This window comes from Crocodylus siamensis, chromosome 11, assembly GCF_052110815.1.
Source record: "Crocodylus siamensis isolate JL-2025a chromosome 11, ASM5211081v1, whole genome shotgun sequence".
Taxonomy (NCBI): domain Eukaryota; kingdom Metazoa; phylum Chordata; order Crocodylia; family Crocodylidae; genus Crocodylus; species Crocodylus siamensis.
The window spans coordinates 60,629,026-60,649,059 of NC_143405.1; positions in this window are offsets into that span (position 1 = coordinate 60,629,026).

Here is a 20,034-nt window from a genome sequence, read left to right on the forward strand (position 1 = left end):
TCGGTAACACGGTGTTTGCAGGCTATTTGCCACAGGTCTTTGTTTGTTTCCGAGCAGACTCGGAGGTCACAGAAGGCAGAGGTCAGAAAGCTCCAAGCCATATAATTTTAGAAATGAACACAAGCACCTGTGAGTGCAAATAAAACTTAGTTGAGCCCACACTGACACTTCTGAGTTGAAAATGGGAGTCTGGTAGGGTTTCAAAGGGTCTTCAGCTGAGATTAGAAACCGGGAGAGCTTCCACACTGTACGTCTGGCATTGGTAGGAGCATTGCCAGCAGGTCAATGGAAGTGATTCTTCCCCTCTATTCAGCACTGGTGAGGCCACATCTGGAGTACTGTGTCCAGTTTTGGGCCCCCCGCTACAGAAAGGATGTGGACAAATTGGAGAGAGTCCAGAGAAAGGCAACAAAAATGGTTCAGGGGCTGCAGGACATGACTGCTGAGTAGAGGCTGAGGGAACTGGGCTTATTTAGTCCAGAGAAGAGAAGACTGAGGGGGACTGAATAGCAGCCTTCAGCTCCCTGAAGGGGGTTTGCAAAGAGGATGGAGCTGGACTGTCCTCAGTGGTGGTAGGTGACAGAACAAGAAACAATGGGCTCAAGTTGCAGCAAGTGAAGTTGAGTGTAGATATTAGGAAAAATTTTCTCACTAGGAGGGTAGTAAAACACTGTACAGGTTACCCAGAGAGATGGTGGAAGCTCCATCCTTGGAGGTCTTCAAAACCCAGCTGGACAAAGCCTTGGCTGGGATGATGTAGTTGGGGCTAGTCCTGCTTTGGACAGGGGGCTGGACGAGATGCGGCCTCCTGAGGTCCCTGCCAACCCTGCTTTTCTATGATGCTATTTCCAGGGTCCCTAACACTAGAGCGAAAGGAATAACTCTACTAGTGGCTAGCGGTAGTAAGCCAACAGACAGAGCAAAGCATATCTAAGCAAGTGTGTCACCCAGGAAGCGAGAAATGTGTCCCATTTCCCTGATTATTAAATCATTGGCGAAACAAGAGGTTGTGTTTCAATGCACAAACTCCAGCTATGGTAGCCACGAGGCTTTGTCGCTCAATGATTAACAGTAGCAGGTGGTTGTTCTCTGTGGGGACAGTCATGGAGAAGCACATAGCTAGTCAGCCTGTGCGTTACCTTGGTATTACAGGGTCTGATCAAAAGCCAGCTGAAGTCAGTGGAAAAGCTTGGATTTCTGTGGGCCTGATTCAAAGCCCATTAGATTTAGAAATTAATCATTCTCTCGATTAAACAGTTGCAGTTTTCTAGTTGAGAAGAAACAACGCCATACAATTCAGCTGTCTCCTAACAAAGCATTCATAAACAGGCCCAGATAAATGGTTGAAATGAATAGACCATGATCATGTCAGGCAGCAATATTTGCTCACATATATGCAAACAAAGAAAGTCAGGGTAACTGGCCAGCAGTTTGCAAACAGAAGATAGAAGTAAATTTATTCAACTCGCTTTCAACATGAATATCCCCCCAAATGAGTTGACCTCCAGACTGTCTGCTATTGGTCCCAAGTATTTTCTTGCCATGAGATGCATCATATAAAAGCTCCTTGGCCATTCACTCCAAAATATGGTACTTCTATACATGCAATTATTTTGCCATCACCTGGCATTGCCTCTGCCATAGCAAGGACACTGTAGCCTTTAAGCCTGACAATGAATAAAATCCTATTGGCTCCGATGATATGAACTAACATCCTAAAAACCTGGCCTATTTAAGGAAGAGGATAAAATGTGAGAAATACAGCCATAATAAAGACACTGCATTGCACAATGATCACAGTGAACATTAAATCTACCCTCTAAACAAATGTCATTTAAAAAAAAATCCCATTTCAAAACACCATAATTGGGGCTAAACAACAGAATTAGACAGAATTTCAGCTGAACTGCAGGTAAAGACAACAGAATAAAGCAAATGGTTTTAAATGTGAGATCTTTATCATTAATACTGGTATTGTTCAAGTGCTTGTTAAATAGTGCTTGAAATATTGCATATTTTAATATTCCCCCTACGTGAAAATGACTTTAAGATGTCTCCTGTATTCTTTCTGGGACCAAGTAAAAAAAAAAAAAAAAAAAATCACTACATTACCTTGCATGTGCTCCTAGAGTCGTTATCCCCAGACAGCACTAGCATTTAAGGAATTTATCATCGCTGGTGTCCTTCGAACAATGTATTAGTGTAATACATTATAAGAGTACTTTTCTGTGATGATGTATTACTCAAAAGATGGCAACATCTGGGAAGAATGAGTCTGGGAATAGATATAATATAATAGCTTTCCATGTGAACACAAAGCCGGGTGTTGCTATTTTGAAAATGAACAGTGTTTTGTACTGCGCGCCGCAAACCTCTACAAACAACCCCTTCAAAACTTGGCATTTTAAAAAAAAAAAAAAAAAGCCTCCAGTTCACCCCATTAATCTGATCTCTTTATTGTTTGCAGAAGAGACAGGTCACGCATGGAGAATTAGCTTTTCATGCAAAATGAAGCAGAACACTGCCATAAAAAATCTCTCATTTTAAATTCTTTTTTCCATGGATCCTGGATATTTTCATGGTGTCCACCCACTAGCCATTAAAACCCCATTCTGAATGGATGGGACAGGGAAGGACAAGCATCACGGTCTCACTGGCAACTGTTATTCAAATCTTGTAACATTTAATTACACATCCTGATGGTCTTGCCTTTGATAGCCAGAGGTGCATTCTTTATGAGGCTTAGCCGTCCTTCCGACTCCTTCAGCATTCAGACACCAGCCTTCAGGTGAGGTTTTTCTAAACAGGAAACAAACAGTTCGACGTTACAGTCTTGCACAATACCTGCAAAGCTCCCCCTATTCCCATGCCTCCCCTTCTACTTGGCTCCCCCAACACAATGGTATGAAATAGAGAAAGCCTGGCATGACGAGCAAGAAAACGAGATGAGAGAAGAGCAGGTTTTCTGAACTGGATCTCAAAGAGGGCTCAGGGCTCCGAATCACCTTGACTTCACAGCATTTAAAAGAAAAATCAGATGCAGGAAGAAGAGAGGGTAAACCCTTCTCAGTTGCAGTATAGTCCAGAGCCTCTCATACACTGTGAGCCGCAGCATTCATGGGAGTCAGTCTGGCAATGCTATTGGAAGAAGCTCTCTTAGCACACGATAAGCACTGGCCTTGAATGATAAAACAGGACATCTAGGAAAAATGAGCGAATCCTCACTAAGAACTTCTGCAAGGACCTTCCTAATTGCTGATGTAATACTATGTTTGTTGGTCAAGTTGCAGCAAGGGAGGTTTAAGTAGGGTATTAGAAAAAAAAACAAAAAAAACTCTCATTAGGAAGATAGTAAAACACAGGAATGGGTTACCCAGAGAGACTGTAGAGTCCCCATCCTTGGAGGTTTTCAAGACCCGGCTAGACAAAGCCTTGGCTGTGATGAGTTGGGGCTGGTCCTGCTTTGAGCAGGGGGTTGGACTAGATGTGACCCCCTGAGGCCTCTTCCAACCCCATTTGCTATGATCCTATGATTTCCCATCCAAAACTACTCAGATCAGCAGAAGAGACCTGAATCACAAGGGAAGGGGTCTCCAGAGCAATTCCACCGGGCACAGCATATAGGGATCAGTTTGAGCTAAATGAGAGATTGTGCTCTGGGAAGACAACACAGAAAGGTGAAGTAGTCACCAACCTCCAGACAGGTTAGAGGTCCCCATGGGAAGAAAGCAACCCGATCAGCTCTCAGTCCCTGAACGTTCACGATGCTTCTGCAGATCAGAATTTTAAGCCATTTGATCTTTTTTTTTTTTTAAATCCATTCTCTCCTGACCAATCTTCAGCGAAATGAGAAAGATTTCAGATCCCGTATCAGACACTCCGATAATCCGAGACTTGAAGAGCAGAACATTTCCTATAACCTCCTTTCTGCCCCTCACAAATGCTTTAACAACTTTAATAAGATAATGCATAGCTATTATCATACAGCTAGCTTAAGTCAAACAACTATCAGCTATTATTTCAGCAACAGCCTTCCCATAATCCACAGACTGGAACAGTTTACACATTGTCGGTTTCAGAAAGAACCGACTTTTTCCACATATCAAAATTTACACTGATAAATGGGAACCACTTAGCAGACCTCACGTGCCCAGGTAATATACTGCAGCTCAAAGACGAATAATGAGGGTATCAATTGGACTTCTGAATTAATGATACCTAAAATTACTTTAATTAATTAGTTTAAGTTACTAGAGTAATTTAGTTAGCAAATTAATTAATGTTTGTAAAGCACGTTGGAGATAAAAGCTCCAGTGCCTATGAAGGCTATTACTGTAATATGGAACTGTCAGGCTCTTCTTACTCAGGCAAACACACATGGGTGAAGGGTCAGGTTTCATGCTCAGAGGCCCTGCAAGGATCCTATATAGAGGTTTACTTTTTATTTTAAAAGGTTTAAAATTATATGGGAACTACAATTTTGGGTTTGCTGTCGTGCTTCTCGTCCTGCCTCAGAACTCAGCAGGATTTTGGGTGCAGCAGGCTTATTTTCTCATCACAAGAAAGAGTTTGGTGCTAACCTGCAGTGGAAGTGTTTGATGACCTGAGAGTGAAAAATGTATACATTATCTGGGGTTGAAAGAAACATTTTAGTCATTGCAAAACAAAATGTTTTGAATACTTGATTGTTTTCCAAATGCAACATGTCGCAATTGAAGCAGCTCATTTTGAAAATGCCCAAAAGAAAGTGTCAATGGTTTCTTTTTCTTAAAACAAAATTATTTTAGGGTTTCTTTTAATCCCAACTGAAAACAAAATGGGTGCAACTGACATGAATTCTTGGACTATTTTGCCTAGCTGTAGCAATAACATTGCACCTGGTATATTTCTGGGAACATAAGACATCTAGATCTAAACGCAAAGGAAAGAAACAACTCTCTTAAAATCGGTAAGACTATGTGGGCACTGACAGACGTGCAGCTCCCCACTGTAACTCATGGCACTTTACAGAAAGCACCATGAGTTCAAGCAACCCTTCCAAGCTCCAGTGTGGTCTCCAGCCACCCCTTGAGACAACTATCTGCTCTGGCTTTAACATCTTAGAGAAATGCACAACGTAACAAGTGAATCTCATTACCTCTTCAGATTTGCCATTGCACTCAGGTGAAGACCTGGGCCAACAGCTACGACAAAAGCTTATCTATGTGGCAATGCATAGTTTTCCAGCTTGCTGTGAGCTTCGGTGAGGAGGGGTAGCACCGGTGCTGCTACCATCTCAGCAGGGTTCAGGTATCCCACTGGGAAAGTGCTTCTCTCTCCACACAAGTGTAGGGCTGGCACTGTGAACACATAGGCTGAGTCAACTGCTGGTTCTGGAGTGATGCCCACAAGCATGGACTGGACTTGCAGGTCCAGCTGCACAGGGCAGGCCAGCCTACCCCCCCACCCATCTCCAGGCATTTGTAACATGGGCTGGGGAGAGGAAACAGCACCACTCAGCAAGCAGCTGAGCTCCTGTGCCTTTCTCTTACACAAGTTGGGTGCTAGCTTGAGTGGTCCTGTCTGGGCCTGGTGAAGCTCCAGGTGCTGGGGCACATGACTGTGGTGACATACCCTCATAACTGTGCAGTATGAAATACCGGACACATTTTTGGGTAGGGATTAGTAAACAGGGAGCTGATGTTTTCTGTGGTCCCTCCAGTTCTCTCCCCACTGCTTTGCTAAGTGCCATTCAGCATGCCACATCTCCTCCCCGTGCCTCAATGTCCCCGCCTGTCAAATGAAACTGATGGAAAGTGCTTTGAGATCAATGAAGAAAAAGCACTGTAAGAGCTGGGTTTCATCAATTACTGTGATAGCCAGTTGGCCCTTCCAGTTGTCCCATTAGACCATTGGCACTGCCAAAGCTCCTAAGATGAATTTGTCCTGGACAATATCCTTATTCCAACAGCCTTTTCTGAGCTGAGTTCAGGAGGCATTCAGCTTTCCCTAAGCTGTGAAGCAGTTGTCAATTGACACCTTCTTGAAAACCCGTTTTCCCAGTCTGCACATTTCTGCTTGTTTTGAATGTTCTTGGTCTCTGTTTACTAAGTTGCTATGCAACACCCTTCCCGCCCCCATCTCTTATATGATGACATCATTGCTTCTTTTTCCAAATAAAATCTTTTGGTAACACAGATGGCCTACTCTGTTTTGTTAATTATTTGTCATTTCCCTATTGATTTGGTTCCTCCTTCTTCAGCAGCAGAACTGCAGTTGCCTAGTTATATTTTTTTAATTTCCCCTCTCTCTGCAAACTGCATGCCAGGTTCTTTTCTAATATATCTATGCTGCTTCAGGGCATCTACTTTGTTTCTACCAGAATTTAACCATAGGTTAAGTGGTGATGTAAGTTTGTTGCAGACAACAAACATTGCCTTAATTGTGTCATTATACACATACACATACACACACTTGTTCTTGCATTCTGCTGGTCTCACTTTATGCCTTGTGCTCAGGTTGGATTCTAATTGTATTGCTCCATCATGAGAAACTTGATGGAGTATGAGCTGGACAGGACAGTGAGCTAGTCGTTATACTGGGGTTCGCCTTGAACACAGTTCAAATTAGTGATGGATCAACCTCAAAAGGATTGGATACAAGTTCAGGTAAGTATGTGAATTGCTCAGCAAAATGAAACTCTGAGGCATGCAATCAGGCATGCAACCTTCTCTCCCCACCCCTGACCTGTTGAGGGGGTTGAACCTGGGACAGGAGGTAGCACAAGTACATGGTTATGCATGAGCAGATTTCCTAATACTTTGGGGCTACATCAAGCAGGAGAGCTCTGTTCCTATCGGTTTATAACAGCAGCTCTGGCTAAACTGAAAGAAGAGCTCCTCACTGCAGCTACCAGAGACGGTAGGCTGCTGTTCTTTTTCATGGCCCATGCTGCACTCTGCTTTCCACTCCACACTGATATGTGCAAAAAAGCCAGACCTTATGGCATGCTTAACACTTTACTGCCGTCTTAGAACAGCAGAGCAGGCCACCTGCCTGGCTCCCACAAGACACCAAACCACTGACTTAACCAAGAACAGGTTGAAATCATAAGCGGTGAACATGGTTAAAGCAAACTGAATTTAACGGGGCTGTATCTAGGCCCAAACGCATGCAGACCTGACAGGATCAGGGCTAGACAGTGACTTGATGGAGTTAGTGCCCAGCCCACAAAAAAGCAACTGAAGTTAAAAAGAAAAACTAATCAATGGTTTCAAGCTCCAGTTCACTAGGATTTTTGTACCCAGAGACTAGACAATCTGTAATAGCTTTAATTATAACGTTACCCAAGATTCGTGGGCCTGAAGCAATGCCAACTCATCGATAATTCCCAGGTCATCCATAGAGGCTATTGTAAAGATCAGGACAACATTAGAAACCCTACAGATTTCTGATATAGCAGTCAACTTTAATGAGATCTTCCATATTTCTATCAGCAGCCTGACTTACATTCTTTCAGACATCCGAGGTACTATTGTAATCATCTCATACCTTGCTTTCTGATCCCTGACAGAGGTGAAAGTATTCCAGGTGATGGGATTTCCAGGACAACCAAAGTTCATATCTATTTCTACTACAAAGTAAAAGAAACATATAACTTTCTGGATTCCTTTAATGCTAGACTCCTTTGGTGGCACTTGACACGTGCCCAGTAATTAGAAATGACTATTAACACTAAAAGAAAGCCGAGATGTATTATTGTCATGGATACAAGAGTTGATGAACATTTTAGCTAAGTACAGACAGTCAAAAAGCCTGAGGTTGAATCAATTCAACCTTCACAGGTTAGTCTAAGCTGCACAGGTTGAACCAATAAGCAAGTGAGCACACATTCACTTTTGATTTGGGATATGCAGCCAGATGTCTGCAGTGGCCCAGGCCAGAAGCCAGGAGGTACTAGAGCACACAACCCTGCACAGCTGGAGCAGACAGCTTGGACCAAGGCTAGCCTGCCCACCTTGTAGGGAGCTGGGAGGGGGTTGCAGGAGAGGTGCAAAGCATCCTGGGATGCTGGGGGACTCTGTTAACTCGGATCTGCAGGGGATCTGAGACAGAGGTTGATTAAAGCAATTTACCCTAACCAGTCAAGTCTGATACTGTATCCATTCAGGTTTACCTTAAACCTGTTTCAGCCTTTTTGAAAGTGGTTTACGTGCACTGAACTTTTGTTGTGTTCCAGATTTGAACTGGTTTCCGATCTCTTCTACTGGTTCGTGTGTAATTTTTGTCCCTAGCCTATAGCTCAAAAGTAAGAAAGTGCTTTGAGACCCATAGCACTTACTATAAAATCCTTTCCTCGCCCTCCTCTGAAGAGACCACATCCAAGGATCAGGTCTTAAGTGCGTTGCAAGAAGTTCACAACTTTAGCATTGACAGATGCACACAGCTTATTATACTGAGTAAAGGAAAAACAAGTTTGGATACAGAAGGGCTAGTGGCCTCCCGGTGAAGACGACATACCGTTTACATTCGTGCCCCAACAACCCTCTTGTCTTATGCCAGTGCCAGTGTAGGAGCAAAGACTGGAGTACATTTTTCCAGTGTAAGAATAAGTTTGGAGATTGTACTCTTCCTGCAGGATAATTTTCTGGACAGAACTTCCTCAAAACTATTCTATAGCAACATACCTCCAATGGTCAGGTGAAATTTTAAAGGCATGGTTTTTCACACACATTACACACTTGTAACATTGATTAACAGACTGTAGGCAGTAGGCACTTTGTTGCTTCTTTATGAAGACAAAAATCCTAGAAAACAGGAGTTTTGAGGGAATATCATCTAGAAGTCATCTGGTCCATCCCCCTACTCTGAGTTAGGATCAATTCTACTTAAACCACTCCCAACCAGATACTTGTCTAACCTGTTCTGAAACTTCTCAAGTGCTAGTGAATCCATGACCTCCCTAGGTAATCTATTCCAGTGCTTGACAATGCTTAGCAAATTTATGAGGTCTGACCAAATCACCTTTGTTGCAATTTTAGAGGGTTACTACTTGTCCTGTACTCAGTGGATATGGAGAACAGCTTACAAGTCATAACCTTCCTCTCTGCAACAATCTCTTACACATTTGAAGACTTACCACATCTCCTCTCTTCGCTTAGTTAAACAAAACCACTTATTTCATTGATCACACTTTCTAGACTACCAACAATTTTTATTGCCCTCTTATCCATTTGGCCCACATCTTCTTGAAGTGTTATGCCCCAAACAGTACTCCCACTGAACACAATGCTTTGATCGAGGTCTTATTTAGCGGTGAGATTACTTCATATTTCTTACATAAGTTACTCCCATTTTTCTTACATAAGTTACTCCTAGCATTGTGCTATTAATTGACAGTCAAGTTGCAATCTACTGAAGAACCAGTTGGTTACAAGCTACTCCTCTCTAGCTTTTCAGTGAAGACAAACAAAAGTGAGGTTTTGAAATGCAGTTGAGGAAACGTAGTTCAAAATATATAGTTATTGTGCCCTGTCGAGTATATTAAAAAAAAGAAACTACTCTGGGCACCTGTATGCATTTCTAGTAACATCTATACAATGTGAACAGTGATCATGAAGCTAAAAAGACTTCATCAATCCCCAAACACACTGTTTTATTGTATATTTATTTTATTTTCCCCCATCCTTCCTGAAAAATATTCTGGGAAATAGGCCTCAATTATCCTGAGGAGGTCGAGCATCCTGTTACAAAAGCCTCAGATTCCTTGCTAGATACAAATGGCAGAAAATCCCTTCACAAACCATTTGCACTGGAGTAGCTCACAAGGCTCCAATAAAACTTTCAAGTTGACCAACTTGAAACAACTTACTCCATCTATAAAATTATTTTTGATTCCTTCTTTCCAGTCTTTATCCAAGATGGTGCCCGTGAAACGCAAGGCATTATTTGATCTGCTCAAGAGCCATGGAAAATACTGGCTGGACACAAAATCCAGTCTCTTATAGTTTGGCTCATCACAATGGTGCTGCACTCAGGATGACCAGCCCTGCCACAGAAACAATGTTGAAAGAGCTTGCTCTCAACCTCTGAGAGGATGACCTGGACAAACTGGTTGATTTTGGTCACCTCAACAGCCCAGAAATGGAAATGCTAAGTTAGGGGGTTGATATTACTGTGCTCTGTTAAAGAAATAGATGTTTTTAAACATAACAACAAACAATATTCTTGGAACAATTTTCATGCATATTTTACATGCCAGTTAAATAGCTTTGTTATTTATTTGGGTGGGACTGCTAGGCAGGACCATAATGTAAACCACCATTTCCGCTCCAGCAGTCTCACATTGCAAGGTTTCAAGGTTACAGACCCTGTTGCTAGACACGGCTAGCATGGGAAATCAAGGAGACTATCTTCATGAAATATTCTAGCAAAGCATTTGCCACTCAGCAACTTTCTCTCCCTCTCTGTGGTGGTCCTGAGAGTTTGACTTCAGTGACTTTAATGGGAGCAGAATCTAGTTCCAAATCTTTGTGGGAGGTTTTATGTACAATTTATCATGTGACAAAGCCATTTCCTCCCGCTGCTCACAAATACATAAGATGCTGCCATCTGGCATATCTTGAGCTCTGCTACTGAGAACAACATAGTAATTTCCATTAGCAATGTCAGCTTAACTCAAAAATAATTATTATTTATTCTCAGGAAAATAACTATTTATTTTCATTTCCATTTCAGAGAGTTTTACTGTCATTGTTGTATGGGGAAGCTGTAAACAGAGACATGGCATTTATGACTTACGTGGCCGACATAAAAGGGCTTCTCCTCGCTGAAGAAAAAGCCAAGATTATTCAGTGCATGAAGAGTTTAGACCTTTCAGTATGGCACATTGACTGCAACAGGCCTCCAGTCAAAAAGGTCTTGGTGGAAAGGCTGAGACGCTAGGGAGGCCAGCAAACAACACCCAACCAAACTAGGAATCGCCAGGAGAAGGGGTGTTTCCACATTCATTCCCAAGTAAAACAGCAATCTAGACATTTTGTGCATAATCTGGGTGCCTGTTGACATCAACCCCTCCTAGCAATCCAGTAGGAAGGAAATATCTAGGCACTTCCAGACTCCCACCAGGCAACCACATGCATTTTTAGGTCTTCAAACAGCTGTAGAGTTGCGGTCTGGAGGATCTGAACAAATGCCTATTGATCCTCCAAACTCCAGCAGGGTTTGGATTAGGCCTTCCTCAAGGAAACCTGGGATATATAAACATTTTTATTAATTTCCCCCCCGCCCCCCAGGAACTTTGCGAGCTTCTTTGTTGTTCAGTTGTCCTGGCAGCATTGCAAAGGGCGAAAAATAAAGCTAATACGCCCGCTGAAGAACACAGCATAAATATACTAACACGCCTGCCCTACAGTTTGCTTTTGTACATTTATGGTTTTAGTCAGTCTTTTATTTTAATGTCTTAATAAACCTCGACAGAGACAGTATTCATCTCCAGCGTCTGACCACCAGAACTTAATTAAAGACTGAGCACTAATTAATTGCATTACGGCTGGTTAATTCACTTTGCAAACACGTTACAAAGCGTACTTGGTAGTACGTCAGCTGACAATTCAAATGCAGTGCTATATCTGTTTTTAAAAATAGTAGCAGGAAGATTTCTTTCTCGTGCTTGACACCACTTGGAAGTAATTCTTGGCAAAAAGGAAGCTAGCGTAATATGCAGCGAACATGCTTAGAACTAAACAGCATACATCCTCAATACCACCAATGCTTGCCCAGAGTGACAATATCCATAAGTAAAAACAATAATCAAAGTAATAACAATAGAGAGAGCCTCTGACTCTAATTACAGCACTAAGTCCAGAATAGTTCAGTTCAGTCTCTATAGCTCATGAGAGTTAATTGCACTTGGAAAGAAGTTAGTTTATCTAGGTAAAATAAAAGGGCCTCTGGATGCCAGATTAACTCAGACTCTTGTATCACTGAATATGTCTGTACAACAAAAAAAGAAGCCCTGGAAGAGAGCACTGGTACATCCGAAAACAACTCCCACTGAAATCAGTAGGGGTGGCTGTACGCCCACTTTCACCTGGGATGGATTTGGCTCGTTTTAGGTCATAAAGCATTCATACTTGGAGCTCTCCAGTAGCTACTAGCTTGGCGACTGGAAAACACCAGGGAAGATTAGCATCACCAAATAGCAAGAACATTGGGCACGTATACATGTGCAGAGAGGCTGCTCTGACATCCTGTAATTACAGCGCACTAGAGCAGACTTGATTGAGTCTGCTACACTTAACTACCATGCTTCAGCAGACTCCAGCATCACATGCATCAGCGTCCCCACACTGAAAAATAGTGGTGGGGGTGCTTTAAGTAAAGCTTGCTGGACAAGCTTGTTGGACGTGACCCTTTTTAAAGCACCCCTTCCTGCCCCCTATTCCTGGATCATGTGTATAAAGGCCCAACATGTCTAAATAATTTGGCAGAGAAAATATTATATATAGATACAGATATAGATATATAGAGAGAGAGAATGAATAACTTCAACCTGTCCCTGCACGGTGGTCATTTCCGTCTCCCAAAGCACAGCTGCAGGCCACTATGACGACTGTGTAGCTCTGATATGCCATGTTCACAGAAAGCACGATAACCAGCAGTGTGAGCACAGGGGGCAGATAACACATAGGATAGGTCCACACTGGGTGCAGAAGTACCTTAGGCTAGGACTAGTGCAAAAGTACACAGGCTAGCTTGGCTACCAGAAGCCATCTTGCCCTGGCAATGTGGAGCTCTGTAGGGGCTACTTTACCCTGCTGAGAAGCATAGGCATGTTATGCATACTGCCCCCATCTTCTCTACTACCTCTATTAGGCTTAGCAGTAAAATCAGCTGTCTGTATTTGTGCAGGCTGCTAATTAATTTGGCAGCAAGAAGCTGCTCATAAACCACACGTGGTGCACGCTTCCAGAAATACTTCCAGTTCCTCAGCTGCAGCTAGAGGAGAAGTGCATTCAGAAAGCCCCCTCATCCAACAGAGAAACAATTCTCTATACTTCTGACTAGGAAAAGCTGCCATGAGCATAGATGAAACAACACTGCTAAGCCAGATCATAAAATATGTATGCCCATTACATTAAAACATTCAAATGAGCAGGCATGCATTCAAGTGTTCACAATTATAAGGACGTGGAAGCTTATAAGTGCCCAGTGAACTCATGTCCATTTACAATGCTACCTGGTGGCTTTCAAGCTCCTCACCCTGGTGTTGACATTGCCTTCAGAAGGCTGAACCAATATGCCAAAACCACATATGCTGATTACAAGGGCCCAGTTCAGCCAACACCCACTGAAAAGCTAATAGAAGCAAGACTACTAGTTTTGGTGAGCGTTTGGCTGGATCCTTAATGTTATGACACCCAGGGACAGAGCTCAGGAGAGTTGGATGCTGGACATCAAGACGGTTTCTGGGCTGAGCGCTAGGTCCATGCCAGGTTCTGAAGGTTTTCCAAAACATGAGGCAGCTGCAAATGTTCTTAATTAACCACAAGAATTCATTACCCTTGGCTATGGAAGCCAAGTATTTAGCCAGGTTCAATGAGAGACTGGGCGTGTATAGCTATCAATAATAACCAGGATCATAACCATGAATACTATACAGGAAATGTTAGATAAAAAAAAAGACAGGAAAAACTTATAATGCTCATTTTAAACCAACTGCTCTTACCTGGTGGAGAGGGGGAAGGATAGTTCTGCTGAAGGGCACATGTTGGTCTATATTACACTCCTGACAGGTTTATTCCATCTTCTTCCAAAAGATGTGGGGCTAGCTACTGAGAGAGATGGGATCCTGGATTAGATGGAGGAACAGGATAGAGCCAGTCTGGTCATTTCTTTGCTTCTGTAAGTCAATGATGTAGCATAAGATCTACGCTCACCAAAGCCGGGAAGTTTTTGGGGAAGTGAATACCGTAGACTCCCTACTTCTGGAGCAGGTAGGTGCGCTGCATATGCAGGTAGCCAAGTGAGTTAGGAGTTACGTGACCATCCTGGGCTTTGGTTGATGCAGCATCTCTCACGCCGTCACATAAAATGGTATATTATGCATAAACTAGGTGTATTACTGGGCTGTAAAGCAAAGTACTTAGGTGTGTTTCATGCCAACTTGGAAAGAAATAGTTGTGGAGCCAATTCTGGTTTGCAGAGCCAGGAAAAGGTACATAGCAGGCACTATAGCATAAAGATTTAAATATTAAATGCTGGCAAAAGGATTTTCAGAGAGACAATGGATACTCTGACACCCAGCTCTCTAAAAGCCAAACTCGAGTTTGATCCTCATGACTCCTTTGAAATTAAACTAAAAGGCTTGCCAAGGACAATCATAGTTAGGAAAAGCCTGTTTAAAAAAACAAACAAACAAACAAACAACCAACAAGGCCTGAATGAAAGCCCGCTGAAGACAGCAGGACTCATTGATTTCAACAGATTTTGGCTCCAGCATTTTACGACCAGATACACTATCAACTCTGCTGCTGTGGTCACCTGTAGATATCTCCCAGCCATTGCTTACGTGCACGGTTTGCTTCAGTCTTGAGGCAACAACATATAACAACATATCAAAGGAGCTAGAGCACAGTTAAGATTGAAAACTGAACACATGATTATTATTTTTTCCCCTTCTTTCTACCTCAGGTGACAGAATACAATCAACCTCTGCCATGCTTGGTTGCTTAGTAGCAGACAGCCACATTTTTAATTATATACTAAAATATGCTAAAGAACATAAAACTGCTGTGTGACTAATACATGTATATCAAGAAAGGCATATGACAGCAACTAAATTGCTTTAGTGTCTGATAAAGAGTGCCTCTGCCAGGCTTGTCATCAAAAGATCAAGGAAAGGAGGTGGAAAATATTATTAATAAAGCAGAGACTTTTAAAAATACCCTCCATTGTTTGCAAGACTTTTTTTTTTTTTTTTTTTTTTTAAGTCTACCATCAATGTAATTCTTTTCCATTTATTAAAGTTTTGATTTAATTCCTGCTTTTCAAATGGAGCTATTATTGCCAGACCTAAAAATCTCAGCTCATTCCCTTATTACCCACAAGGAAATATTACACCACTGAGAAAATGCAAAGTATCACCCATTCCCATCAAGCTGCTGATCGGCTGAAATTTCAGCACATTCTTTTGTGGCAAATATTTCTCCAAAGATAATGAGGAATTATTTTGATATTTGATATCACTTGTGCTGGGGCTCCAGAATTACACTTTCTGCAAACGTCTCGTCTACAAGTAGCAACTTTGTCATAAGAATTCAATATCCTACAGAGAAAAGATTCTGGATGCTAATTGTCATTTACCACAAGGTCACTGGATAGAAATTTAGCAATATAAGGAAGCCTCATCAAGTTGCCTGGTCTTTCACAGACACTTCACAACATTACTAAAATAGCAAAAGAAGATCAAAGTCCTGCCTGAACCTAGTGGCCCATCAGGTTGGTGCGGCTAGGACATGCCAATGGTTTATCTGGGGGCGATACGGACATCCTAAGGTCTAGCGGTCTTTGACTCTAAATGATCAGGTACTCATTTATACCTAGGTCAAACTGGGAGCAGCCTTTGGTGAGATTCAAACTCACGTCTCTGGATCCATAGAGACATTTCAATGCTGGGCTGTGATGGCAGAGCGGTACCTTAGGATAAATGAGAGTCAAGCCAGAGATTAGCAGGTCAGATGCTAAAAGATTTTGATTCAAATTTCTAAGCGAGGAGGAAAATAGCAGAGCACACAAGAGAATCTGAACTGAGAATACATGCTCTCCCGTGTATTATGTAACGCAGCTAAATGCTCGCTGGCTGGCTGTCTTAAAGCCACGACCGCTGATGTAAATTACATGCTACATTCAGACAAAACTACTTGCAAATTATGGTATTAAATCCTGGCTCACATTAGAGCAACATGAATTCACTCAGTCTTCATCCGAATGGAACTGATCGTATGGAACTAATGTAATGTTGCGTGTGGATGTCACGTTAGTTATGCATTTGTTATAGGATTCCTGAAAGCGCCGGCTTGCAATAGAAATAATAAACATGGGAGAGTGGCGTACAGATCTAAGCCTGCCCAAGGAAAATGGACCTTCATTAAAGCTCGGCATGCTGCAATGAAGTTTGCAAGCCTGCATGTTTTTCGACATCGGCCCTCTCGAATGAACTGTCAATGCCCTCTCACCGAAGAGGAAATGGGAAGTCCCTGGTTGTAGCCGGACAGGAGGGCTGTTGTCTGCTTCGGCTCTCTTCCCTGCTGAAAAGAGCGTCTTTCTTCGAGCAAGATAAACCCAGAGCTGTCCTACTCCAAAACCCTGAAGTAGAAACAAAGCAATTGTTCTGCTGATGGCATGGTGGCGAGGCAAGACCAGCACTCTAACCTCCTTTCTAACTGACCTTGCCTTATTCACATTACAGAATCTCCATCCTTGGAGGTTTTTAAGACCCGGCTAGACAAAGCCTTGGCTCGATGACATAGTTGGGGCTGGTCCTGCTTGGACTAGATGCGACCTCCTGAGGTCCCTTCAACCCTCATTTTTTATGATTCTAGGTTTCTACTTAGTTTCATAGACAAATATAGCCATGTTAGTTATCCCACAGCAAGACATGCCTGACTTTAGCAGTGAAGACAAGCCATATGTTAGAGACAAACCTATGAATTACACAGTGTTACAAGAAGGTGGTTTGCTGTGTTCTCCAGTTCACGCTACATGCCTGCTCTTACTTTGCAGTAAGTGAAAGCTAAACTCTGCGGTCTTAGCTTTCAATAAAACAAGATTACATTACTTTCACCTACCCTGTGATAAAGAGGGAGCACACGGCAGTAGCCACAGACCACTTGATGCCTGGTAAGACTGCTCCCTTTCAATGTGCTGCAATGTGTTCATTTGTCCAGGACCTTACTCTGAGAACAGAGGCAGGGATCTTCTCTACATTGCTTGAAGACCATCTGGTACAATATGGCCTGATCCGCTACACAGGGATCTAAGCATTACCAAAAATAGCAACGTCCCTGGAAACAGCACACTGATCAGTGGGTTTCCCAGAAAATGGTATTAACATTAAAATAACATGATGCCTTAGCCCATCACAATAACCAACCTTCATTGCTTGAATTTTCCTGGACACAGTGTCCCAATATGTATAGTCAGCCCTCAAAGCCAATCATCCCTTTGCTAGCAATGCACACTCTTAAGGACTGTTGAGACACAGTTCTCGCTGTCCACGAAGAGTCTTTGTTCTCAAATCTATCATTGGTCTTTTGCCATCTGTTTTCCCCACCTCTAATGGTCTCATTGCCCTAGTCAAGCTGTTCCTTCTTGTGCTGCCCCACCCCGTCCAAGTCTCCTGCAGGTCTCTTAAAACGGTTGTCCCAAATTGTAGTTTTTTGGATTCTCCGTTGGGAATCGCATGGAAAAACCTGATTCTTCCCTCTGAGGCATACTTCTTAGTACATCGTGGCGTGAGGCCAGAACAGAGCCAGTGACATTTTAATGGTTTCTTTCCTGTGTTTTGGAGCATCTTCCAGGCAGGGTCTGAGACATGGGACTGGGCTGACCCATGGCTGGTGTGTTACACCCAGGGTGTAGCTGCAGCCCTCAAGCGCAACGTATGAAGTTATTCCAAGGGTTACAGGGCTCAAATGCTGTGTTGAATACAATAGTGCTTAGAGATTAAGCAAAACAGAAAAATCAATTGCCAGATGAAAAAACTGGATGAGGCTATTCCACATCTCAACAAGGACCAGGTGGTTATAGTGTGCCATGACTACGGCTTATTAGAGTACTTGTAAAAAATCATTACCTTGTGCTTCCCTCCTCTGTCAAGTCTGCTCATCTCCTCATATAGGTTGCAAGCACGCTTGGTCTCATCTTTTCTTGCATGCTTGTACAGGATCCCCCCCAGTGCTCCCGATCCCAGCAGGAGCCAGACATGACTGCAATACAAACCACAAAAATCACTTTGGGCACAGGGGCAACCCAAGGTCTGGGTTTGGCTCATTTCTTGTGGATCTCAGAGAAAGGAGCACCATCCACTGGTGACATCTCTGCCATTATTCTAGATTTACGGTAGCATTTTCTACTTCAGGAAGGCGGGGGCTGGGGCACATTGAGGGAGGGAAAAAGGTATATAAATCACAATTGTTCTTTTCATTCCAGTAGCAGTAGTGACCACCCCAACAGAGATCAGGACCTCCAATGGCAGATGATCTACTTACACTTGTACTAAGGGTCTTTGCTCCCTCAAGAGCTTATGATCTAAAGCAGTGGTTTTCAATCTATGGCCTGCAGACCTCTATGTCTAAAGGGTCTTTGAAGGAGGACTGTGATCAATCAAAAGTATATGAGTAACCACACTTACAAGTCAATGGGGTCCACACCTCATTTAACATTGTTTAGGGAATGAAAAGAGGTTGAAAAGCACTGGTCTAAAGAAAGGCAAACTCGGAGCTGGAGGAGTTGCCTCAGTTCACACATCAGCTCAGTGGCAGATTTGAGACTCTGAGCTGGTGTCCATTCCCCTCTTGCCTTCACATACAAAAACACACGCCCTGCTCTATCATGGCACAGTAATTAGCTAACAATTTGGAGTGCAGATGCAATTCTCACACACGTCCACGAGATGGCAAAAGACAATGATCAGAAACAGACTGCATCTTTTATGTTATGACTAAGGTATGCAGGAAAGAGACTCCAACATTAGTTTCAATGCACTAGGATGCCCTTCGGGAAACCCTAGAATACCACCAAGACAGATTGTACTTCAAGAAGTATCTGAAAAGCCAGGTATTTCAGAGCCCTGCAGTCTAGACTGCAGGCACACATTACAGCAAGGGAAAAGCTGGTGGGGAAAAAGCACCGTTACCCCCACCTGCTAGAAGCAGAGGAAGCGTGTGCCTGTTTTCAACTCCAGGTTTGGACAAGTCTGACTTAGAGGTCACCACCTCACCCTATAGAGTAAGAGGTGGCAAGTGAGAAAGCAAGCCCAGATCTGCACTGGGATGCACGGAGTCAGAAATTTTCAGAGGGGCATGGGCCATAGCATCATCCTAGACCCAGGAACCTCATGGGAGCCTGTTTTCATAGCCATGTACCAAGTTTAGGTGCGAGGTCTAAGCCACTCATCTCATAGGACCTTTTGTCAGCTGGCAGCTAGTAAAATTAATTTTTCCTAAGCTTAGCCCCACCCAGCTTTTCAGATATCGCCTGAAGGAAAAGGTATTTGAAGAGAACTGTTCATCCCCCTCACCTGAAACTGGTTTCTACTTGTATATTACAGCCATGACCTCTTGCGACAGGAGATCCTCCTTTGCCGTTTGTAAAAGTGGCTGGACATCTCATGAAAAGGGCTGGATTTGCTGGCATGGATTATTACTTGACTGCTCACTAGAGAAAATTAAGCATTTTAAATATTTAACACTGAAACGCAAGTCAAAACGCATTCTTAACCTAGACCTCAATGCAATCTGAGCCGCACTTTGGCAGGTGAGTTACAAGACCACATAGGTTCATGCTAAATTATTTGGAAAGGAAATTGGTTTCTGCAATCAAATACCACTATGCCAATCGATAACCCACTGTTACTGTCACTGCTACGCACCCATCTAGGATTACTTCATGAAGATTCAAGCTTCCCAAGACTTCCAGAAAAGGCTGTAATGCATACACAAAATAAGTCTCACTTTGCAGAGTTGTGTATTTCTATTGCTATTCACAAAAAGGCAACCCAATCTAGAAATGCTTCCACGTTTCCTTGGCTCAGGTTGAATGATCTTTGGAGAAAACTACTGATCTCGTTATAAGGCTTTGGACTGAAAACCAGGAAACCCAGTCAATTCCCACATCTCCTACCGACTTGCTCTGGGCAAGCAACTTCATCTTGATGATGCAGTTTCCCCCACTGGTAAACTGCCAATATTTGCTCTCTTAATCTTAAAAAGAGAAGGACCAAATTTACTGGAGGCAAAATCGTTTGAAGTCAGGAGAGAAAGGGCAGCAAAA